General features: G+C 41.5%; 1 protein-coding gene and 1 long non-coding RNA gene across 3 annotated transcripts in view; one reads left to right on the top strand and one right to left on the bottom strand.

Annotated features, from left to right (window-relative positions):
- Positions 1-26181, bottom strand: part of LOC146276905 (thioredoxin reductase 1, cytoplasmic-like) — an 81058-nt gene that overhangs the window by 35906 nt on the left and 18971 nt on the right. Inside the window, exon 7 of one of the 2 annotated variants that reach the window (XM_084701186.1) lies at positions 8822-9085. The exons of the other annotated variant lie outside the window; for it this stretch is intronic. The gene's annotated coding sequence lies outside the window, so the exon portion shown is untranslated. Of the gene's footprint in view, positions 1-8821; positions 9086-26181 lie in introns of those variants that run through there. 2 annotated transcript variants of the gene reach the window in all.
- The window catches only part of LOC146276906 (uncharacterized), an 88963-nt gene that overhangs the window by 46110 nt on the left and 16672 nt on the right, over positions 1-26181 (top strand). The window lies entirely within an intron of this gene.

Here is a 26181-nt window from a genome sequence, read left to right as displayed (position 1 = left end):
TAATGATGAGCAGTTTTGAGAATTTGTGGATCGATGAGCAGAGTTGACAATAGAAAGGTAAATGTTGGATATAGCAAACATTAAGATTTCTTATCAGTTAAATACTGATTGTTTCATATAGCAGGTATATGTCTGTATAAAGCATATATATATTGATTTCATATAGTTCAAGTTCAAGTATTTTATTGTCCGATGCACATTCTTAAGACAACGCAAGCACCTGGCATTTACATAGGCCTAACATAAGTACACAGAACATAAATTACATCTATGCTAAGCTTAAATAAGGAAACCTCCTAAATATACAGATATCTATAAATAATACAATACAAATTACTGTAAATAATGTGTTTACTGTAAAGACTGTGTGTACTGTATTTACTGTAAATACTGTGTTTACTGTGAGTGTACTGTACAAATTACTGTAAATAATGAAATATTTGTATTTTGCTTTCATGGCCATTTTTTTTTGTGTTTGGCGTAGCAACATTTTAGCTGCTTTCTCCCCTTGAGGAATGAAGGCATGTGTGTGGCACCAGTGTGGCACCACATTTAGCCAGTTCTTCAACAATCAAAAAAACCCTGTCTACTATAACCTGATCTCCTGAATTGATGTTAGTGTACAAGTCAGACTATGCACTGATCTCCTTGTCTGATATTCTTCCTCCCCACATTTTGGAAACAAATAATATTGAGCCATAGGGCTTGATACCTATTAGAGCCTTGAGTGTGTTATGATGTTTGTAGTTTGAGCTGAGGTCTAGGCCCTAGGCCTGAAATTGAATGGCCTGTAAATGAAAAACTCCAGCCAAATCACGCCACGTGTGTGCGGTTTGTTTATTTACATCAACTGGACTAGTACTCTCACGCTAGCAAGCTTGCACGATAGGCAATCCAACATTATGCTACTCAACAGCAACCCAACAAAAACTTTTTATAAATAATCTGTGAGGAATGTCTTTCTTAAATCCGGTCATGAGTGGTTGGTTTTTCTCAAAAAATATTTTGCGCTTCAAGGCAAAAAAAATTGGATTGCGCACTACGCGTGCTTGCATTAACTACTGATCTTCTGAACTAGCAGCACATCTAACTCAGAATGTGCATGCATTAGCAGGGCAGGGTAGCTGTGGCGGTTCTGGTGGGTGGGTCTGGATCAAAGTCCAGGGCCTATTTTTACTCCAACGTATACGTAAACCACCTCTGTGGATGCGGGGGTCGCGAGTCACTGGCACTATTATTTTAGGGGTCACGGGCTGAAATGTTTGAGAACCCCTGCTCTAGGTGGCACTGTTATCTCCTCTGGATATAGTTTTTTGTGATGTTAACATTCATTTGCTAAATGTTTTCTGGTGAAATTTGAAAAGCTCTTGGCTAGTAGTGTGCATTGAATATGTGATTTCATGGTGAATGAACACTACATTTTGTATTGCTTGAAGGAAGCGGAGGTGCAAAGAGAGAGAAAATAAGATGGCAATTTGTTGTTTCATTGTCTTATGCAGGGGCGAATACATCGAAAAATCCACCCATGAGTTGTGCCTGTTCATGTCCTGAACACATCCGTTACAATGGCATAGCTCTGCGTATTAGGGCCTACATTTTTTTTCAATCAAAAATGCTCTGCGCTGGTTAGGGGGTACTTGGCTGAAAAAATATTTTACAAGGAGTACATCACTGAAAAAATGTTGAGAACCACTGGACTAGGCTACTATAGCTGGATCTGTGCTAACGTTATCCACAGGTTCCTTGGGTCGATTTCAATTTAACCGTGGCAAAACGGAAAAAGCCTTATCCTTTACATGCCTGTGTACATTTGACATTTCGGCATGACGTTAATCTTTTCAATCTAATCTTTTAAATGAACTACTATTAAATACTTTGCTATGCTACCATACTAACTGCTGTTGACAGGATGACAGTTATCCACCCGGAAGTGTCTTGGCAACCTTTGTTTACAAACATTCGGATTAGGCCAGTCAAAAGCATGTACACTAGCCTGACGTTGTCAAACTCATAATTCTAGTCAGAATATGAGTCTGATAACTCTCCTTTGGGCTGTGACTATCGGGCGTGTTTCAACCGAACTCGTAAAACAAATGCCTCTTCGCTCAATTGGATAACCTACAACCAATCATAGCAATGTAATATGTTGTTTGTCAAAAACAAATTCAACCCCAAGCGCTCTTTCGTGACGTTGTTGATTACGTTACTGTTGATCATCTGTACATCATCGAATAAAGCCCGCTCTGGCAATTTCATTGGTCAGCCCAGCTCCTGGTTTTATATAGTTTCCTGACCAAATTTGAATAATTTGAAAAATTGTTGTGGGCGGGGTTAAGTTGGGCTGGAAGCCAGGCTCCATGTACACTGTCTGCTTCATTCGATCTTGATAGGCTAAGCATTTTGTAGCAAATAATAACAATATACCCACTATTTATTCATTAAAACGACTTCAGCGTAATAATGCACCTAAAATACAATTCCAAATGTGCTGTCTTAGTCAGAAACTGGTTGCCTTAAAATGCCAAGTCATTCACTGGTCCATTAGTTTCCTATGTCGCCTGCCTCAATAGTGTCTGCCGCCTTACTTCCATTCTCTGTTTACATTTAAACAAATTATCGCCAAAATGTGTGCAATTGAGCAACTAAATCCTACACCTCTTTGTAATATTTTCAATTCTGCTTTGAATTCTTACATTTCCCATCCCAGACCTTCCTCTCCGTCACTCTGTCACAATTTTTCTTCTATTTCGTCTGTGCTCTTTGAAATGTTTGCCAAGAATCCAACAAGCCCATATCAACAAAAGGTCAGCGCAAAAAAAACACAGCAGTTATTCTGACCCAGAGCCTGTGTGAGCCATAATGTTCAGCTGCCTGTACTTAACATAGAACAATCCAAGCAATGTGAAGGCACACAGAGAGGAAGCGTAACCAGTCAGCACACATACGTCTATGACAGAAAGGCACCTTTCCTGGTCTGAACAGGAAGTCTCTGTGAATCAGTTGGGTCATTGTTTTCATCTCCTGTTTCCTGTCCGCACCTAAACAACACTCCGGGGCTAAAACGGAATCAACCGTTGCCAAAGAGAAGCAAAGATGGAGACCATGAGGACTCAATACAGTCGATACCTTAAGGCAAAGCCATCAGGCAGTGATGGCTTTGTCACACCATGCCAGTCCTGGATCTTGCAAAAACTGAAGTTTCTTGAGATCCACATGAAAAAAAGGCAGTCAAAATCAAACATCCCTCAAAACGTGAGATTATTTATTTTACATCTGTAATTACATCTACCAATCCTACTCAACAGGCTAAGATCATCTGGACACATCTAGCATACCTGCAAACTTGTCACTTTTTGGTGAAAATAGCCTTTTTGAATGAAAAAATCCACAGGGATCGTGCAGATCCGGATGAGTTTTTATTTGGGGGAGGGGGTGATACAATTTCTCATAAACGGGAGTTTCAAAAACCTACTGCGGTCGTCTTCACAATAAAGGATCTTTGGTGATACGTCAGGCGAGTCATTTGGCCAATCACAATCAAGTGAACTGCAGCGTCTTCTTTGAAAAAGCTACAGTTGTCAGCTTGTGTACTAGTTAGCTTGTCAGCTAACGTAAGATCAGCAAAATGTGTTGCAGTAGCCTACCTACAATGTTGGAGTTAAATACGTTTGTAGTTTCATTACGAACACGTAATGAAAACAATTGGTGTTTGGTTTAATGAGTGATCGAAACACCTGCTCTGGCGAATCATTTAACGTTGATTTAATGCAGTCGGAGTTGGGCTTAACAAACTTTTATGATCATGATAAGTAGCCTGGGTCCAGCACATAAAATATTGACGATTGTTTTCCAGAATGAGCGAGCTTAAAGAGAAGGATTCAATTTATATAGCACAGCTGGACTCGGGGCTAAGGTGCAAATGGAGCTGGGCCTGGCTAAAGATCGAGGTCAAGACCCATGTGAAGGGGATTTTGTCAAATGTTTTGGGGCCGCTACCCACACGGTTATCTGTGTTGCTCATTCCAGGAATGCACGATCCTTACAAGTTGTACCTCATTGTAAAGGTGACTAATCAGGCTTTCCAACGTTATGAAACACAATACCAATTGGTATTATTGAAGTGGAGGAATAATCGACCAAAATAACATTTCTGAACTTTTGTTTGTTTGTTGTTTTGACTATGTTACCTGACGTCTTTTCCTTTATTTTCTTCTCGGGGGGGGGGGGGGGGGGGGGGGGGGGGTTACAATACTCAGGGCCTCATTTACTAACATTGCGACCGCAGCTTAATTTGCGCCTTTGCCCAACCGCATATAGCGGACAGTGTATTTCCCCATTTTGCGTGGTATTCATAAACCAGATCCTTGTCGGACAATCAGAGCCTTACTCCGTCCTTTAGTGTTCATTAGCGCGCTGTTAAAAGATGGGAAAAATCGGCTGCATGTTACAGCCACCATGGGTGATTCAAGGAAAAAAAAAAAAAAAAGTTCAGCTAACAGGAGCAAGAAATATACACACCCACTTTCCCTTATACCCTCCCAGCAGCGGTAATCTGCACTCTTTACTCACTATTTCACGCCTGAAATGGGCGCAATCCTGTTAGTAAATGAGGCCCTCCGTCAGGACTTCCCTAGTGATCTTAGCCCGTTGAGTAGGATTGGTAGACCCAGATAGAACAGCCTGCTGCAAAGTAGAGTTTGTTTCTGGTCCATCATATACTGCACTGTATTTCTCTCTGAGAAAGTTGTGCATGGCACAGTAGGCAAGGACCATATTTTCCACCACATTTGGTCGTTGGTTGATGGTTGATAGTAGTACACGCCACCTATTGGTTGGTATGCCAAACACATTTTCTACCAATCTACGTGCTCTTGACAGTCTGTAATCGAAGACTCTCTGTTCTGTAGAAAGACCTCTCCTAGCATATGGCTTCATGATGTGTGGTTTTAGGGGGAATGCTTTGTCTGCTACCATGTAGTATGGTAACTCATTTTCTGATTCAAGCAGAGGAGCAGGTAGGGGGATGTTGGCTGTTTGTAGCTCCAGGGTCTCTTGAAGTGTACATCCCCTGAACACTCCTCCGTCTGACACTCTGCCAGTGCATCCAATGTCCACAAATGTATAGTTGCTATCGTCCAGGGCCATGAGTACTATCGAATTCAATTGGTTGTAATTATAAAAACCTGAGCCACTATTTGGTGGGGGTTGAATTGTTACATGTTTCCCATCCAAAGCACCCAGACAGTGGAGGAACTGCCACTTTTTCTGGAACCCATCAGCAACCTCAAGCCACTCAGTTGTTGTGTTTGGGCATTACATGGAAAAAATATAAAATTTTATTTTAAATTTAATATTTTTTTCAACAGGACACTTCATGTAACACAGAAACAGAAAATGAGAATGAAGAGGACATCAGTTCTAAAGATGCTGCCAACAGTGATGATATGACAAACAGGGAAGAGCAGCAACCAGCCCCTGTGATAAGACACCGCCATTCATTATGCGCAGGAGGAAGTCCCCAGACACACAAGCGCAAGAAAAAGATATCCAAGTGCTGGAGATGGTTAATGCTACTCTGCACACACTTACTGAGAGTGCAGTTGCCAAACGTTCAGACAACATAACGGCATACTGTCAATATTTAGAACATGACTTTAAAGCCATTCAAGAGTCCGACTCACATTATTTTAGATATGTACAAGGTCAGATAGGTCAGCTCATCTATAATGTGCCAAGCCCTCAAAAACATTTGTTGCAGCATGACAACCCTTTTGCATTTAATCAATCCTTTCTTCTTGCAATAATATCTGCTTACTCTATCATGTAGGCTACCATTCATATATTATAATATTTATTCATAATATTGTTCTGTTTATTAAACTGAGTATATTTTCATGGCTTTGTGTGTTTTTGCATCATTTACATTATTTTGATTATTTTGCTGAACGGTGCCTGTAAGCCAGTGTTTCTCAACTGTGGTCCTGGTGACCAACTGCTCTGCATTTTGTAGTTGTTTCAGTCTTCCAACACTCCTGATTCAAATGAATGAGCTGTTATCAGGGTTAGTATATGAGATGATGATGATGAGAAATTGTTAATGCTTACCTTGAGACATTTTTCACAGAGAACTTGATAGATGGCCACACAGGTTTCAGGAACAAACAAACAAATTGTTGAGCAACCTATCCGAAATTGGTAAGAAAGGCTCTGGAAGGTTTACCTTGTAAAACAAAGCCATGTTAGGCATTCATTTTTCCTATCCAGTGTGGAGAATGTTGGTAGAAATTAGTAATTAGTTACAGTTCCTAGTTAGTTATTTCAGAAGTAACTGCATTACTTTACTAGTTACTTCATAGAAAAGTTATTAGTTACAAGGGAAAGTAACGTTTGTTACTTTTAATTTCCTGCTTCTATTACCAAATTAACGTACACAGATAGGCCTTGTTATAATAGTTTAGTGTTGCAGTGCCACAGTGTGGGACAAGACAACTGTAAAAGGTTATTGTATGTTGCTAATGAGTTGCCTGAAGGCAACGGACACAACTGTTGACATAGGTTGCATGTCTTGACAACATACTGCCTGGCTTAGAGACTGGAAATACTTATGTTTAAAATCAAGCCTCGGCTGTTGAGATGAATTGGCTCCGACTGCTTGATCAGCGGAGCTACCACTGGGTTCTTTCGCGATTAGCTTTGTAGAAGTGTGTTGTTTTACTTGGTGCTTGTGAAGATTAAAATAACTATTCTTTGCAGTGGATAAAGTGCTCGCACCTGCACACAAACTACAACTACCTAGTATATTTTTATCCTTGATCTAGACAAGGGAAAATAATGCCGATATTTCTATGACAAAAAGCTTGCACGGTCCGAACTGTCGGCTATTGTGTGGGCTGGTCAAAAATGCGGATTGATTCATTCATACACTGCGTCGCCATAAACTTGTTTAAGTTAGATTAAAAACAAGAAATTGGGGATTTCATGCAAGAAAAAAGTATTCCCAACACTGTTCCTATCTAAAGTGTATTGTAATTTGTACAAATAAATTAGCCTATATTGACACATTGTAGCACCTCACCTGTTGCCAAGAATCTCAAAGTCACAATAAGGCGTTCACCAGGAGAAATGCAGTCTCTGAAATTAGTGTTTTTTCTAGCAACAGTAACCATGGTTAGTAGATGCTTAAAAGCTGGAGGCACAAAACAGGGAACATTTGCAAAAGCTGGGGCATCTTAAGAGTGAAAAAAATATAGGCAACAAAAGTGTCAAGTTGTTTACAATTGGATACAGTCTGGGCAGTGTGGAACTGGCAGTTAGTTTTCTGAACATTCTAAAGACTGCAACCAACTACTGCCAACTTGGGCTAGTTGGGCATTGTCTGAGCAGTGTGCAATGGGCTTTAAAGTCACCCTCTAAGTTTTTCTTCTCCCTCTCGCTGGGATATTTGTTGAGCGTCTGTATAGGCAGGTTGTTCTGCCAGCGTGGCTGGCTCTGCACTCGTAGGGCTGGGCACTATCGCCAGTCTGTGAGCCCTGACTATGGAGTTTTAGGGCAGATGCCCAGAGGCCGGCCTGGATGAGAATTTTGGATCCCTCTGATCCCTCAGCGTAAGGGTGTTGGATGGTGCACCCCAACGCAAATGTCGGAGGAACAAATAAATGCCTGCTGACTTGTCTGATGAGTCAGCAAGAAAAAGGGTGTGAAGGGTACACAGATACACAGTACAGCTCAGATACACAGGGCGTAAACGTGAACAGACCCACCTTGTCTAATGACTGTGGTGTCTGTATTATGTCTGGTCAGGTCACCTCAGGCCACGTGAGAGAGAGAGGAGACAGAGAAAGAGAGGAGAGAGACCAAAGAGAAAAAGGAAAGAAAAGATAGAGAGGGAGAGGTGAGAAGAGAGAGAGAGACGATGATAGGAAGGAGATTTGCTCAGTCAAGGACAACGTTAAGATACCCTCCCCTTTTCCTCATGTCATCCCTCCATCAATGTTTGACATGTAGAATGAGACCAGCTGTTAGCAAGCAGAATAGCAAGGAGAGCCCTTATCACCTTTTGTAGGCCTACAGAAGACATCAGTCCTGTGCGCATTCTTGTGTGTGTGTATGTGATGTTAATCTTTCCGTTACTGTCGGGTTCGATGAGTCCCCAAAAATTCTGATTGTAAGATATTTATGAGCAGGGCTGGATCCAGGGGGGTGCAGGGGTGGGCTAGCATTTATATTTTCTGTAAATATAAAAATATGAGTTCAACGTAATGTTTATTTTACATAAAGCTCAAAAAATTATTTTGCGCTCAAATGAAAGCCAAAATAATTTGTTTATTTTCGCTGTGCGCGCTCGCATCAAGTGTGGAGGTCCCTATCTAGCATCACATTTAACCTAGAGCATGTCCTCGGTTTGGGCTAAGCCCCAAATGTTTACAACGTCTGGCTCCACACTTCATTAACAGCAGTCTCAAATATGGTATCATTATAAAAAATTAGACGATCCCTTTCCGTAATTATGATACCCCCAGAAATGTTCACTGCACCCCCAGTCAAAGCAGGCTGCATCCGGACCTGTTTATGAGGAGTGTGTATCAGCTACCTGCAGATGGAGGGAACGGGGGAAGTAAGTGGAGGAGAGGGAGAGAAAACAAGTATCAAGGATGATGGATGGCCGAGGGTAGATGAGATGGTGATGGAAGTGAGAGAGAAAGACAACACATGCTGTCATTACACCTCCAACTGCAAGCATGCTGAACAGGCAGGGGTCCGTTACTGTGGAAACAAAAGTAGTGTAGCAGGGGACAGTGATGTAGGGTGGGGTGGGGCATCTGGTAAGTGCTTGTAGTCATATGACATCAACACCATTCAAAAGCAAGCAGAGTCGCTCACTCTCTCTGAATCGGTGAGAGGGTGGAGAGGGCATCCCACCAGAGGGAAGTACACATAACTCTCATTCTTGGGCCAGTGTGTATCAATTTCCACTTCCAGTGTCACGGTCATAGATGCCACGGATCAAGGTGTGTGACATCAGAAATGCTTTAAAATCCTCTTTGTCTTTCTCCATGACCTCTTCTGAAGTTTCTTTCAGGGTTGACTGAAACACACACAGGGTGCTATAATTTTACCTTCTGTCTATTTTAGAACAACACAGTCTTTGGGTGCACGCTATCATTTTGTGGTGCATGAGTTGCAGCACTGCAAGATATAGCATAATCAGAGGTATTTGAGCTGGCTCAGAGGATGAAGATGCTGACCATGACAATACAAACAACCCCGTTGTTTGTGTCCCTCAAAAATGGTACAATCCAGTTTAGGTCCTGGGATTTTCTGTGCTTACATTTGAATTATATCTTTTTAAGGGAGTATAGACATATTTTAATTGTTGGAATGCTGCTTCAGCAACTATTGTTATTTTAATCTTTATTCAACTTCATTTTATTCTATTTCTTCCGTGTCACCTTTCAGCTCTTTCAATTTTTACATGGTTTTCCAATTTAGTTTTTTTTTCAAATCCTCTTAAGCTACTTGCACACTGCTCAGATAATGCCCAACTTGCATAAAACCGTCTGCTAAATGCATAAAAAATTAGGGTGGCAGTATTTTTTATTGGGGTGGCAGCTGCCACCCCTTGCCACCCCTTAGATCCGCCACTGTTCTACCGTTTTTTAGATCAGAGAAAATAGCGCACGCGAGTATGAGCTAGTTTTCAAGGGTTTATACTTCCAGAATGTTGCCTTTAGTTGGAAAACACCGCACACTGGTCAGACTTTCCACGACTCCACCAGACCCGACTGGTCAAACTCTAAAAACTCTATCCGACCAACACCAACTAACACCGACTGACGGCGCACACTGATCCGACAGTTGGCGTTGGTTGGAGTCGGTCGGCGTTTGTCGGGGCAGTGTGCAAGCGGCTTAACATTTATAAAGACTGTTAGAAACTGAATGAGAGTCAAGATCATTCCCCTGAGAATAAGGAAAAAAAAGAAAAATAGAAAGAAACAATGGAATTAATGAAGGCTACTGTGAAAGAGTGAGAGACAGAGGCCTCATTTACTAACAGGATTGTGCCATTAAGCTGCGGTCACAATATTAGTAAATGAGGCCCAGATGGCGGAAGGCCTGCCCTACTAGAGGCAGGTTTTACATGTTTTCCCAGTAGCCAGAGAGAGTCAAGTTATGAACTTTTAATGCTCCTCCCAGAATTATTTAATGAGTCAAGTCCAGTGTTGGGAAAGATACTTTCAAAACAAATTTTGTTACAGAATACAAAAATGTATTTTGTAATGTATTCCGTTACGTAGGGTGATTTCAGGTAATGTGGGACACTTTTTGGTAGAGGCTCCAGTAGACTTACAAAATAACTGTTAACTCGCCCCAGTGGTGTTTCTGTAAATCGTTTTAGGGCTTAGGAACGTTTTCATGTCGGAATGAAACAGGAATACATAATATTTTAGAAGCTGCACACTTTCAAACATAACATGACCCCTTCTCTCACTCAGGCAGCATTTTCAGGTAATGTGGGACAGCTTGTCTGGTAAAGTGGGACAGTCATTGTCTGCCTAGCCTAGTCTGTTAATATAATAATGATTACTTTATGTACAACAATGCTAGATGCAAGGGTGTGGCAAGATTCATTTAGTTGTGGGGGTCGTATACAATAGACAGAAAGTGTAACTGATGTAAACCTTAGTGATCTGCAGTCTATGTGCTAGCTATAGCCCCGCTGCGTTAGCATTTTGTTGGACTAGCGTTACAAGTCTGAAAGTGCTGGTTCGATGACAGTGTAAGTTGTTATTTAGTTGGGAACTTAAGTGCAGTATGATGCATTGGTATTAAACATTTGAGAACTGTCGAATTAAATTACTTTTATAGCATAAACACAGCATTACTAGATGTCCCACTTTACCTGAAAATTGCTGTCCCACATTACCTTACATGATCAGGTAATGTGGGACACTCACATACAATGTTTTTTTTTTCTTCTAACAAAGCATTATTTTGTGTGTGTTTCCTTTGCCAGCCTTATCAGTGAGAAATATAATGTCATATGCCGCTGAACTTTAGATGCGTTTTTTTCTGTATAGACCTCTTGTCAAGTCAGATCACGCCTACTCTGATGATGTCAGACAAATAAAAACCACTGCATAGTGACTAGAAGTGTTGTATTTACGAGTCAAGATCAGCTCTGGCAATTGGATGTCATTTTTGCACATATTAAATCATCAAAATGCAGAACTGTCCCACTTTACCTGATGTCCCACATTACCCATCCCACAGAGTTCATCAGTTAGGCAAATGTTTACATGTGTCTGTGTTATGCACTAATGTTACCTGAGGCCTGTTCCATAACAGTCGCAAGGCCGCTCAAAAAAGCTGGACTTCAAAGTCCCAAACCAGACTTTAATTATTTTAATTAGTCAAGCGGGCCTAAAGCGGTTCCATAAAAGCAAATTTCAGCTCACGCAATCCTAATAATTCAAGTCAGATTTAAGTAGTCAAGCTAATTGCGCGTACACCCTATTCTTAAACAGCCCAAAAGGTAAAACATGGATCATACAATCCACCACGGCAAAAGCAATGCACACGGCACGTGACTTGTTCCAGAAAGAACGTTCCCTTTAAGCCGTGTACTATGACAGCTCCCTCATCCAACGCTTCATCAAACTAAAATGACACGTCATGATTGACATCAACGATAGTAGGTCAAGGTCCTTTTTTAGACCTTTACTTCGTTGATTAAAAAACATCCACCCTCTAAACACATCCAAATTGACTTTTTTGTACATCGTTTTAAATAAATAGCCTACTATTAATCAATACATTACCCGGCAGCCTAACTGTTTAACATGGTTGTTGTGTCGGGAAAAATGGAGGATAGATGTAGCCTCTAGATTTAGGTTTGTTTTGCATTTATAGGCTACTGTTAATAATTATATCGCTATGATAATTATACATGGATAATTTAGATTGAGATAGGCCGTCTGATGCCTAAACATTTGAAATCACAAACTACCATACAGTATAGCCATACGTTTTATTTCGCTATACTGTATGGTATTTTTGTGATTTCAAATGTTTTTTGAAATCACATTGTGTATTGTGTATCAAATCATTGTTTCTCATTGTTTAATGCATTAGGCTAAATGTTGTAGGCTATGTAGGCTATTTCAAGTGGAACTGAACTGATTTATGAAGTACGGCTCATATAATTATTAAAATAAGATCACAAAACTTTATCTGACAACTAAGAGCAAAATGTTCCATTTGTTAATAAAAACAAACAAACTATTACTTAACTACTGGGCATCTTTGAATCGTCATGTCTGTGACGTCACGAGAATGGTTGAAGGCTGGTAAAACTATGTAGAAATATGTAAGCTGTGCTTGTGTACGATCTCATATCTGTATCTCTGTCTAGCTAGCTCTGGCAATCTATCTGTATCTCTGGCTCTGTCAATTAATTTATTCTATAGCGTCCGTAAATAGGCCTATGTCTCCTCTCTATAACCTACGAATATTAGGGATTTCTGATGTATTTTAAGTGTTTGAATAAAACGCAGTTTTTCTCAGCTGCTCGTGTGACGTCCGATGCTTCGGATGTCACTTTGACACTTCGACTCTGATCACGTGGTTTTTGCCTATTTGAAGCCATGGTCGACACGTTTGTATCGGTACTAGTGATGGGAAGTTTGGATAATTTTACTGATTCGGTACTTTGAATATCGTTCAGTAAAATGAACAAATCTTTTTTCGAGTCATTCGTTCATTTCAACGGGGGAAGGGGGGTGGGGGCTATCCGTCCACTGCAACCACGTATCATATTCTATATATATCTAATCATGTAGGTTAGTGCATGACATGTGTACCAGCAGATACTATTTCAAAATAAATTCCTGCATTAAAATTATGTATCATGACAGTTTGTATGATTTGGTCATTTATTAACACACAATTACCCTGCAGTAAACTGTAAGTGTAAATGTAAAGTGAAAATAACAAAACCAGTCAGTATGATGACTTGAGCGAATATCATTCATGTCTTACTAAAACAGCGACCACGCAAAAGGGAATGAGGAAACTGTTTCCTCTACTACAAAATACAATGCGGGTCACGTGAAAAAAGGATCCAAAGACTCGTAGAAAAACCGAGTCGGGAAATAAACGAATCGTTCCTCTAGCTACCAGTACAGAGCCTATGCAGGTCATGTGAAAAATTATCCAAAGACTCGTAGAAAGGCCGAGTCGGGAAATGAACAAATAATTTTTGTTTACTTGGACGAGCCTATAGAGGGTTTTCATGGCGTGTCATCAGACCGGAAGTTGCCATATTGGAGGCACTCCGCATCACAACAAAGCACAGGCACTGAAGTATATACCGAACGTCGTCAAGGAAAATGGTTGATTATTGCTGTGTTTCAGGTTGTACCAATAGGACAGATAGAGAAAAACATATGCAATATTATTGACTTCCAAAAGTTATTAAAAACCAGGGAGAGGAATGTCAGAAATTATCAATGTAAAGGAGGCGCTTGTGGTTGGCAATGCTCAGCCAAGACCTACCATGGAAAAAACACAATTGAGAGTCACTTGGCTACACCTTGAGTTTCGCAATGATATCATACAGTTAAGGTTAGGTTGGTTAAAGACGTTATTGCATTACTTTGGCCTTCACAACACAACGGTCGTTGATAACTTGGTACTGCGTCTCCCTCACCCATCCACACACCATCTGGTTATAGGCCTCCAAACCTTTGTAGGATTTAAGCTCTTCCACTGTGTATGGACTCGGCGAGAAAACCAGGTAGTTGACTATATTGGGATATGCAACTGAAGGAAGAATCACCGGGCCGTCACGGATCCAAGAAGGTGCTAACTTGTAGGGATCTACACCGCCAATAAATTGTAATTTCTAGAAATATCATTTTTTTGTGGTCCAAATCCTTCCCTATATGCCTTTGCATCTTGGCCGTGTTTTTATGAGTTTTTAGGTTGTTTGGACATGGCTACATTCACTTAAAGTTTCCAAAGCGCATTGTACTCCGTTCAGTTATTTACACTGAGTGCCTCCACAATATGGAAGTTTATTAGACTCTTTATTCAAATGGCAATGCATTTGTCAAATGGCAATTCAATGCGCAAAGTGACAATGCAATCCGCAAATCAAATGGCAAAGCAGTTACATTTACATTTACATTTATTCATTTAGCAGACGCTTTTATCCAAAGCGACTTCCAAGAGAGAGCTTTACAAAAGAGCATAGGTCACTGAACATAACAACGAGATAGTCCCAAACATTGCAAGCAGCCAAAACATGAAGCATACATTGTGAAAAAGCTAAACAAGTGCCAAAAGGGAAGACCCATAAGAGCATGTAGTTATACAAGTTACAAATAAAACAACATGAACCACAAAAGTGCAGGACTGTACCTGTAAAAGAACAATCAACAGTAAAATATTACACAGCAAGTACAAGACTTAACTTAGTTATATCTAACCTACAATAGCAACAAGTCACTCAATAAGAGTCGTAGTGATCCTGGAGGAGACTAACAAATCCAGCCAAGCATTCTTAAGTGCCGTTGTACTCCCGGAACAAGTGCGTCTTGAGCCTTTTCTTGAAGGTGGGGAGACAGTCAGTGTCCCTGATGGAGGTGGGGAGCTGGTTCCACCATTGGGGCGCCAGGCAGGAGAAGAGCTTGTGTTGGGACCGGGCAGTCTTGAGCGGTGGGACCACCAGGCGGTTGTCTGAAGAAGACCGTAGGTGACGGGTGGGGGTGTAAGGTTGCAGGAGAGACTTGATGTAGATGGGTGCAGTCCCGTTCACTGCTCGGAAGGTCAGTACCAGGGTCTTGAATCTGATACGGGCGTTGATGGGTAGCCAGTGGAGGGAGATGAGGAGCGGGGTAACATGGGAGCGTCTGGGTAGATTGTAGACCAGGCGGGCCGCTGCATTCTGAATCCTCTGAAGAGGGCGGGTTGCACATGCTGGGAGACCAGCGAGCAGCGAGTTGCAGTAGTCCAACTTGGAGAGGACCAGTGCTTGGACTAGCAGCTGGGTGGAGTGCTCAGACAGGTATCTCCTGATCTTTCGGATGTTGTAGAGGGTGAATCTACAAGACCGGGAGACTGCGGCGATGTGGGCCGTGAAGGAGAGCTCGTCATCCATTGTAACCCCAAGGTTCCTGGCAGAGGATGAGGAGGTCACCGTCGCAGATCCCAGGGTGATTGACAGGTCGTGGGAGATGGAGGGTTTAGCCGGGATGATGAGAAGTTCTGTTTTGGCGAGGTTCAGCTGGAGGTGGTGCTCGGTCATCCAGGCGGAGATGTCTGCGAGGCAGGCCTCAATCCTAGCAGAGATCCCCGGATCGGTCGGGGGGAACGACAGGTACAGCTGGGTGTCGTCAGCGTAGCAGTGGTAGGAGAAGCCATGGGAGGTGATGATTGGTCCAAGTGAGGTGGTGTACAGAGAGAAGAGGAGGGGTCCAAGGACGGAGCCCTGTGGGACACCGGTGGAGAGCTGGCGGGGGTCTGACAGTTTGCCTCCCCAGGAGACCTGGTAGGATCTTCCCGAGAGGTAGGATGAGATCCACTGGAGTGCAGTGCCAGTGATGCCCATCTCTCCAAGTCTGTAGAGCAGGATCTGGTGGTTAACCGTGTCAAACGCTGCAGAAAGTCAGTTGTCAAATGGCAATTCAATGTGCACATGACAATGCAATCCGCAATTCAGTTTGTATTATTTTGAAGAAAAATTTGAATGAACGCTTATTGCATTGCATTTCATATTGACACGGTCTTTTCGACTCTTTATTCAAATGGAGATTCAATGTGGTAGCTAAACAGCGCCCCCAATCTATTGCATTAGCATTTACTTGTCATCACGCTCTTTTTGTTGCAAAATTCAAATGAAAATGCAATCTGTCAGTTCCCCCATCAAGGCGGGTCCTTGACCCTATTGAGGGTAAGACCCAACTCTACTCTGCTTCTGAGTGGCTACTATGGCGTGAAATTAGTTCCAGGAGAGCGAGCTCTGTAAAAACGATTTGTAACTTGCAAAAAAGATTTGTGTCTCTGTAGAAAATGATTCGTGTACTTACAAAAAAAATGTTTTGTGTGTCCGTAGAAGAAGGCAAGATTTGTGTACTTGCAAAAAAGATTTGTGTACTTGTAAAAAAAGGTTTTGTGTCTCCGTAGAAGAAGGCGGGAACACTGCTCCCAAAACCATCTAAGCCAATCAAATATAGCCATTTCTGTGTTTAGTATCATTGGACATTTTGTCTGTCTATCACACAAAGAACGTCAGCGAATAAGAACAAAACTAGAATGCTGATGATTTCAATGGCGAGTCATTTGGTAATGTTTAATAGTTCAAAATATCCATGGGCATGTATCTTTAATGCAACATTTAAAGATTATTCAGTTAACACACTCTTAATAGTATAAACTAATGGATAAGGGTCGTAGTAAGTTGAATAGTTTTTTTATGTAAATATGTATACAGATATTTAATTAGACAACATGGTTGTGTCAGTCCCTGAAGATGCTTTTGGAAACTATGACAGTTATGCCATGTTCAGCTTGTCACTGGAGTCCTGCATATCAACCTGTGACACAGGTGTTAGTCTCTAACCCTAAGGCCAGGAATACACCAGGCTTGTTCAATTTGCATTACATATTGTCTAGACAAATGTACCATTTCATTGAAATTTTGGTTATTGTTCAAGGTTTTATTCACAAATTCAGCAGGCAGAATTGTGTGCCCAATGAACAATTTTAAATTTTTTGACCTAACAACTGGGTCAACCTTTAAATACTTTTCACGTTATTTACATTATATTGTCCTCCACAAGCATTCACTACATGTTACCTTTTTGAAAATCCTCCGTTGCTTTGAGGAATTAAATGCTGCGCTACAGCTACTGAGCAGATACACATTTGAACAGCAGGTGACGTAGTTCTGCCAATTTAGTGGAATTTAATCTGAACCCAGATAACTATGTTAAACTGGCAGTAAATAATACATTTCGAATGAAAACCACTATATTTTGCGCCAGTTCCCTGCCATTTAGCTGCACATTGTCCAACTAATGGTGGGTTTAATGACTGGTTGTCTAATTAAATATCCGTATACATATTGACATTAAAATACTATTAAACTTACTACAACCTAGGTCATGTGTGATAGACAGACGAAAATGATAATAATGATACTACACACAGAAACTGGCTATATTTAATGGGTTTAGATGGTTTTGGGCGTTCTTCTACGGAGACTCAAAACTTTTTTTTACAAGTAGGCTACACAAATCTTTTTCTTCTACGGAGACACAAAACTTTTTTTACAAGTACACAAATCTTTTTTGCAAGTTACAAATCGTTTTTACAGAGCTCGCTCTCCTGGCACTAATTTCACGCCATAGTAGCCACTCAGAAGCAGAGTAGAGTTGGGTCTTACCCTCAATAGGGGCAGGGACCCGCCTTGATGGGGGAACTGACAGATTGCATTTTCATTTTGCAACAAAAAGAGCGTGATGACAAGTAAATGCTAATGCAATAGATTGGGGGCGCTGTTTAGCTACCACATTGAATCTCCATTTGAATAAAGAGTCGAAAAGACTGTGTCAATATGAAATGCAATGCAATAAGCGTTCATTCAAATTTTTCTTCAAAATAATACAAACTGAATTGCGGATTGCATTGTCATGTGCACATTGAATTGACATTTGACAACTGCTTTGCCATTTGATTTGCGGATTGCATTGTCACTTTGCGCATTGAATTGCCATTTGACAAATGCATTTTCATTTGAATAAAGAATCGAAAAAACCTTGTCAATATGAAATGCAATGCAATAAGCGTTCATTCACATTTTTATTCAAAATAATACAAACTGAATTGCGGATTGCATTGTCATGTGCACATTGAATTACCATTTGACAACTGCTTTGCCATTTGAATTGTGGATTGCATTGTCACTTTGCGCATTGAATTGCCATTTGACAAATGCATTGCTATTTGAATAAAGAGTCTAATAAACTTCCATACCACAATGGCCGCGCATCCGGGTTACTGCCCAGAATGTGACGTCGGTGAAAACCCTCTATGCAACAGTCCCGATGCGCAGCCATGAGAAAATGAACGAATCACTCTTTGAGAGGACTCGTTACTCCCGAGTCCTTGTCAGGAGTAGTTCAAAATGAACAAATTGTTCACGAACGACACATCGCTAATCAGTACCAATTGTTTCGAAAGGTCGATATCGCTTCGTGAGCACGGTATCGAGCATAACATCACTAGTGTAAAGCGGAAAAGCTTTTTCTATGGCTCTGGTGTAAAGTAGGATCTTATTGGCTGGTTGTATAAACACATTTTTACAAGAGAAGGCATTCACTTAGCCTGGCTGCCAGCCCAACTTCTCCCGCCCACAAAAACATTTGTTCGGGAAGTTGGGTCTGGAGGGTCTTGTATTGGGGACAACTACAGAAAACCCAGAATCGGGACGGACCAATGAAATTGCCAGGGCGGGCTTTATACGATGATGGACAGATGATCAACAGTAACGTAATCAACAACGTCACGAAAGAGCCCTTGGGTTGAATTCGTTTTCAACAAATAACATAATACGTTGCTCTGATTGGTTGTAGGTCTATCCAATTGAGCGTAGAGGCATTTGTTTTACGAGTTCGGTTGAAACACGCTCCGTACTCAAAGCCCAACGGAGAGTTTTCAGACTCATATTCTGACTAGAATTATGAGTATAACAACGTCAGGCTAGCATTCACTATCATGTCCTACCAAGCGGCAACCGGTTTTACGAAAATAGCTTCTATACAGGGCCAAAGCCCGCCAGTTGCCCCCGGATTCAGAGTTTGCAGGGATCACTTCACAGACGTGGATTATATTTATAAACGTTTTAAATACACTAACGTTACATACACACACTGGCGTTTTTGACATAGCTAGCTAGCTCTAGCTCCTAAATTCACATCTCATTGTAGCCAAAGCCAGCTCCGTTACGTTTCCTACACTGTAGTTTGTTTAACCGAGCAGCGAACAAGTTATCAACTCAACCAGTGAGCATGTTTCACACAACTTGAAGGGGCTAGTAACTGAAACTTACCCGCTATGTATAGGGCGCTCCAAACTTTCAAGTTCAAGTCTTTTATTGTCAGATGCAAAGAACAACACACTGCACTGATATTCTTAGGACAGACAAGACAACGCAAGGCAACCTGGCATAGCATGACATATAAGTAGCCTAATCAGATCATATTATGGTTCATAGGTCACACCTATGATAAGCTAACATAAAAGGTCTTTCTCCTGATGGTGAACGATCATTTTGGTGGACCACCAACACCCAGGTCATGCAGGTCTGCCTATTTGATCAGATCGATTCTGTCTGTTGGCATTGTCGTGCAGTTACGACAAGAGCTAGCTACAAGCACACCACTCGGTGTTGTTCAACCTGTCAGTGTTAACTATATTTATATCTTCCGACAAAACCACATATTCTGCATCATTTGGAAAAATTGCAGTCCTGCGGGTACAAAATTACGTATTGGTTCGAAAGCATACGCCATGGGATGAACAGGGATAGGTATGACGGGTCGATTTACTTCAATTTTTAATGCAGTTTGGCGGGTTGAAATTAAGCCCAACTATTCTCGTGACGTCAGATGTATACGTCATTTAAACATGGCGGCGCCCAGTTCTTTATAAGTACATAATTTACACACCAGAGATTTTGATTATTAGTAGAATATGGCATACAGTTGTATGTTATATATATTTTTATGTCTTAAATGTATATACTATTAGAATATCACTGTGTCTAATCGCAGTTCAGTTCCACTTTAAGTTGATTTTCTATAATGTAGCCTACATATTGAACTAATGAGAATTAGAAAATGAGAATGTCCGTGGTAAATCATTGTTTTCCCGTTGGGTCAGTGTTACATGAACGTCTGGTTAAGTAAGAACACGATCTAAGCCTGACAATTAGCCTGACCCGGACCAGGCTAGTTTTGAAGCATTAGTTAACATAGTAACTGAGTTCGAACTACGTTGAGCTAGCTTTATGGAACCGAATGAACTAGAAATGTGTCCGACTAACTGACAAGTCTGGCTTATTTGGTAAACTCGCTTTATGGAACAGGCCTCTGGAAGGTTAATGTGGGTCTATTGTTGAGACCTATTGGGGGGGATTGTCTCGCAAGAGGGGGGGGACAACCAGAGTTTGGAAGAGAAGAGCGGGGGTTCTATTGGTGTTTAGAGAGCTGAATTTACGGCGTGGTCACGGCCAACAGTGACCGGATTTAATCTATGGTCCCTAAATAAATGAACAGAAGTTGCAAGCCAGTCATCGACTCCTTATTCAACGCTGCGGCACTGGGGTGAGCGTTACAGTATTCTGAATAGCCTACTTGGATTACTTGGATTACTTCCACATTGAATTGCATTTTATAAGTGTAGGAATGCAGCCATCAAATACTGTTTCCTTAACTGCGTTTCCCAATAACGATGGATCTTAGTTGTTACAAGGATTCTCTATGAGCAAAATAACGAACCATCGTTATTGCTTACGTGCGTTCCCCGAACATGCTCGTAAGGAGAACCCTCATATGTGTCTCTTAATTAAGAACTACTTGAGAGTGGATGAGAGGCATGCTTTGGCCAACCATGGTACGTGAGTTTGCATCCCCCGTGCATGGGATGGCCATGCATTGGCTTAGCCAATAGCATTGCAGAAGGAAAGAACAAGAGGCAATGACATAGAAGCGATAGATATAGTTGTATTCGTACAGTGTAGAAACCACCAGATAGAAGTTCTGGGAAATGCATGGAGTTGCCTTAATTTATTTCAAGAGTGAATAAACTTGTGAAACAGATAAGTATCGTAATGTCATCCATTGATTTCAACAATGTAACTGTATTCTAAATACCAACTATTTAAATTGTAACTGTAACGGAATACAGTTACTCATAATTTGTATTCTGAATATGTAACACCGGTACATGTATTCCGTTACTCCCCAACACTGGTCAAGTCTAAACGCCTTCCTCCACTTAATTAAAACTATCATTCACTTCCTTCACACACTAAAGTCCATAAACACACACTCAGTACATTCACTTCCTTAAATATACTGTACTAGCTGTGTTATGCTTGCTAGTTTCGTTTTGATTGTCAACATACTGATGTTGCTCCTCACAAATGTCCTAATAAACTCATAGAATAGGGTTCCCACTGATGCAGGGCCTGTCACGTGACTATCACTGAAAATGTATGGGAGGCAAAATGTTGGTCTACCGCCCTTCCTGAAAAAAATCCTAGGGAAAACACACTTGTATAGTCACACACCCATTTGGATCCTGAGTACTATTGAGGTAAATATTAGCCGTGAGACTCAGAAGCAGAGAGTAAGAACCATTCTATCACGCCCTAGGCCCCACCCCCTCTCCCCGACGCTGCGCAGCTGTCAATAATGTCCAAATGTGGTTGTCTAGTGCTCCTGCTCTAACGACCAGCTCACCGCTCTGGGGACAAAAATATAAAATCAATACTTATTGGCTGCAGCCGAGTGATTACAATCCTATCTAGAGAGGGGAGTGTGTCTGACACACGTGCTGAGACAACCTACTCACTGCTCTGCCTGACAAATCTGGTAAACCACAAAACACCCCCACTGACACACACATGTTAACCACAAACACTCACAGACACACGGAACAGACAGACAAGCACTCACAGACAAATGCACACGTGTTGACAGACAACCACAAACCAGCCAGATGTGAGATAGAAGTAAGAAAAGGTGGCAACAATTCTTCTTCTAGACATACTCACTCATTCCTTTAAAAGGAAGAGGAGTCATTAGAACAGATAATAATTTTATTATAATTAATTTGATTTAAAATAATGAATTTTATTTTCGCTGGAAATGCGCCGATGTCATGTCAACTTCTCAAAGTTTTGCATGTCTGCGCCAAACATTTCAGCCACCACTGTTTCCTTAACTTGAGCCAATACAAAGTTGGCCTTGCTGACCCTCTGAAATGTAATTCTGGATCAGTACTCCTTGGTCTAGCTACAAACCTCGCACAAGTAAGTCAACTAACGCCATATCATTTTGTTGCTTACTATATGGTTACCTAGCTTGCTACCCTTAGAAGGGGACCACTAAGGCCTATATAAAAGCATCCAAAAACAGCATTTCATGTGACCTTTAATTTGGAACAATACAATTGAGATCCTATTCCAATTGAATCCCTGCAAAAGTTACAATATGATCTATGGCAGGGGTTCCAAAACATTTCAGCCCACAACCCCTAAAATAATGGTGCCAGTGACTCGCAACCCACGCATCCATGGTGGTTCCACGGAGGTGGTTTACATATACAAATTTTGCAGTGCACACAGGCACTAACAGGCCTATCCAAACATGAGCGTAATGTTAACACAAAACAACACAACAGCCTAACAACCGTAATAATATTTTATTATAATGTATTCATTACTTTCATTTCAACGTTAATGTGACCTACTGAGATGGGTGGGCACAATGCTTGGAGCACAGCAAGTCCATTCTTGGTTTAATTTTGGAGACCGCCACTCGCAGATCAACCTCCACATTCAGTCGCGATATGCATTTATTTTTAATTTACGTGAGTGCCGACTCCGAAAAAGGCAGTGCCGACTATTTTGTACGAGTAGGCTAAGTATTGCCAAACGGCAACAGTACATCCATAGCTGCCTTGGATAGCTGTGGGTATTCCCTCTCCACTGAAATCCAAAACTCAGCCAGTCTTACCTGAGAACGCTGCCTTAAACATTGGGTCGCTTGACAGTTCAACTTATGCGTCCTACTGGTTGGATGTCAGATGGTTTGCCATACTTACAGTGAATTGGAAAATCAAAAGGCTGATGGCTTTTTTATTTGCATGCATTAATTTAACTACTATTTTAACTTGTTAAAATTTAAGCTAAAATATGCTATTTCTAATTGTTTTAAAATGTTCCTTGATTTCTGGAAATCATCTTGCGAACCCCCTCGCTGTCTCCCGACCCCCACTTTGGGAACCACTGATCTATGGTCATACACAACTGTCAAGTAGTGTTGTCACAACAGTAAATTTGCAACACAAACCACCACTAAACACAGCCAAGACAGTAAATGTTTTCAGTCAGAGATCTGACTGAGATTTGATTGAGCTGCAATGCGTTTTTATGAGCCTGTGCGAGCAGATGTGAATGGGTTGAAAACCGCTTAGGGCAGACATTTTCCTTCATTAACGTTCCTCCCTACATTCCCACCTCTATCAGAGAGGAAAATGAGGAGGTAATTATTGGTTAGGTCAGACAGACAGAAGCCATCCCACACCCTTCTCTCGCCGCCACCTTTCCATCAGAACATCTGGCATCCCTTTATCTGGGCAGTCTGTACTGAGACACACACACTTCCGTCACATCTCACCCAATTACATCTACAGTGTGTGTTTGTGTCAGGACATCTGTTTCCATTATTCACATATTTTAAACAGCTGTCTAAGGAATCAAAACCACAAATCAGCAACACGAACACCTGAAAATCTCAAAATCAAGTTCCAGTTGTCTTCTGCTATAACTTCATACACTAAGGGCCATGAAGTTGGGTCAGACACCAGAACCAGAGAGAGAATGTGTCTCAGTTCATTAGAAGACAGAAACCTGAAAAATAATGTATGTAAACTCTCTCTTCAAACTCTGGCATTTCTGGGGTTTTCTGAAGAGAACCGCTTGCCATCAGAGAAAATATACATTTTTACCACCGTGTGTAACACCATAGGTAACTGAGTGTATGTATGTGTTTTGTCTCCTGAGGCAGTAAGGCTTAACCAGACGAGGCCCATGAGAGGACATCAGAGAGGCACAGGAAATTGGCTGGGCTGGGCTGGGTGGGGGGAGTAGACCCACTTTCTGTTTCTAGAGTAGAAGACTTTATCTGTTTATTGTGACCAACAGAGCCAAGTCTCTGTTTATTGTCTTCCATTGATGGAATTTCAACAGTTGTTACTGGCTCAATGGCTGTAACTGGATGTTACTGGCTCAATGGCTGTAACTGGATGTCGTATGTGTGTATGCATGCGCGCACCCATGTGTCAGTGCCACCAGTTTGACTTACTTACTGAATTGGATTTGAATTACTGGCTTATTTGGACTGAAATGGAATGATCCCTTTCTTGTAAACACCTTTGTTTGAATGATTGCGGTCCGACGACGATCCGATCGACTGCCCGAGATAACTCAATCCAAGTTGGTTGATAATTCGGACATTGCATGCTTGTAACAGTGAATCGGACTATGAACTGGACTCTGCGTCTTTGCGCATGCTTGAGATCCCCCCGCCCTCCCTCCAAGGTCGTGACCTGGAAGTCGAAAAAGACGATAAGTTGTCGCTGCTGGGAGCCGGCCCGGCAGAAACAAACAAACAATGCGTGCCAATAGCGCCATTTGTATTCGCAGTACTCCTATTGTCATCATGGACGAAATGAAGAGGGACGTAGCTTCACCTTGCTCTCCGTTCGCCGTCTTTCTCGAAATGTTGATGTTGTTGTTGGTAGTGGTGAAGAGGTCAAGCGGAAAGGGCTGTATCACCACTAGTTGTAATGAAAACAGCGCCACGTATCGCACTGGGATATTACATGCTTTCGGCCAATGATTTGGTTTATTCACTGCCATATATATTAGGATAATAGCAGTTGCCCCAAAAATTTGCATTATCCGAATAAAGCTAGATTTTAATTGATACCATCATGTAAACGTAGTGAGTTTCAAAGCCAAGCCTCCCAACTAATAGAGTCCAGACCATCCAGCAAATTGCTATCAGTAGATGATTAGGCTCCCTTTGAGGTTGCCCAAGGCTGCCGCCTGGACAAAAGTTTAAGGGGTGATAGACTAGGTTTTTGGGGTATTCCAAACTGTTCATTAAGGTCTCCAAGTAGGGTATGTAGATTGGTTGGGCTGAAAATGTATACTACAGCTTGCGGTTGTGATGAACATAAGGTCGGACAGCACCTCTTTTCAGAAACAGCTTCATAGCAAATCCTGCTTTACATCATCTCAGGTTTTCAAAACAGTCCTCGGTGAAATGGTTCGCGCAAATGTGTAATTGAGGGTCGAACTGCACAGGGATCTTTTATAGACAAACATCACAGCCCGTCGAGTGTTTGGTTCCTTGGGAACACCCTGAAAAGTGTCAGCATTCCCTGTACAGGCTGGAACACTGCATTTACGACCATAGTCCATTTTCAATATCCTCGAAAAATGTTCTTCTTTGTAATTCCATGGAAGTATACATAGAGCAGCGCGCAGCAAGTTTTGGGGTGTGACAAAGGTACAGTCCAGAGCCAAAAAAGGTGGAGCCACCAAATTGACGTCAGTTCGGTGGCTTTTTCAAAACCTACCGTTTTACAGCTACATTTTTAAATTGTGAGATTTGCATAGGAAAGAGGTGTCAATGGACTTTGGGGTGATCAAGAAAGTGTTTAGTCCGTTTCTTCATAAACGGAGTGACTAAGTTCAGTTGAGTTCTGGATTTCAATAAGTATTATCAATCTGCAGATTGGGAGAGGAACCCAGACCTCTGATAATAAATGACAACACAACACCAGCCTTAGGTCTAAATCACATCTCTCCCAGCCCTAAAGGCTGGAGGACCATCTTTTATAGGGCACAAGAATGTCAACATAGATAGTGACAGTCTGGCAATAATGACGTTACAACAGTCTCAGAGAAAGAGATTCGCAGCTCTCAACACATGACCACTCTCAGACTAGAGAGTTCATATTTGGAGCTCTCCTTGAAGTCATGACAAGGAACGTTTACCCAGTACTTTCTCCTGATCCCGAACATCTATTAACCCTGACACAATCTACTCTTATTCATAGCAAGCTTACATGAGAACATACTAACTAGTATCCAATGACTAGTTCTATTGATTAGTGAATAATGTATGCACACAGGAAATCACAATTTCTTCCACGGGGGTTCACTGTATGTCCATTTTACCCACTGAACTGTCGTTATTGGGAGTACAACAGTACTTAGGAATGGTTTGCTGGACCCAATGCTACGGTGGCCCACGGGTGCACACCACAGCAACATTAGCGAAGCAAACAAAAGTTGAAAAAACAACAACATTAACACAC

The sequence above is a fragment of the Hypomesus nipponensis genome, chromosome 7 (genome assembly GCF_054491055.1).
Source record: "Hypomesus nipponensis isolate SF chromosome 7, ASM5449105v1, whole genome shotgun sequence".
NCBI classification, from domain to species: Eukaryota; Metazoa; Chordata; class Actinopteri; order Osmeriformes; family Osmeridae; genus Hypomesus; species Hypomesus nipponensis.
Note: the sequence above shows the minus strand (reverse complement) of the source record. Positions and strands in the feature narration are given on the sequence as shown.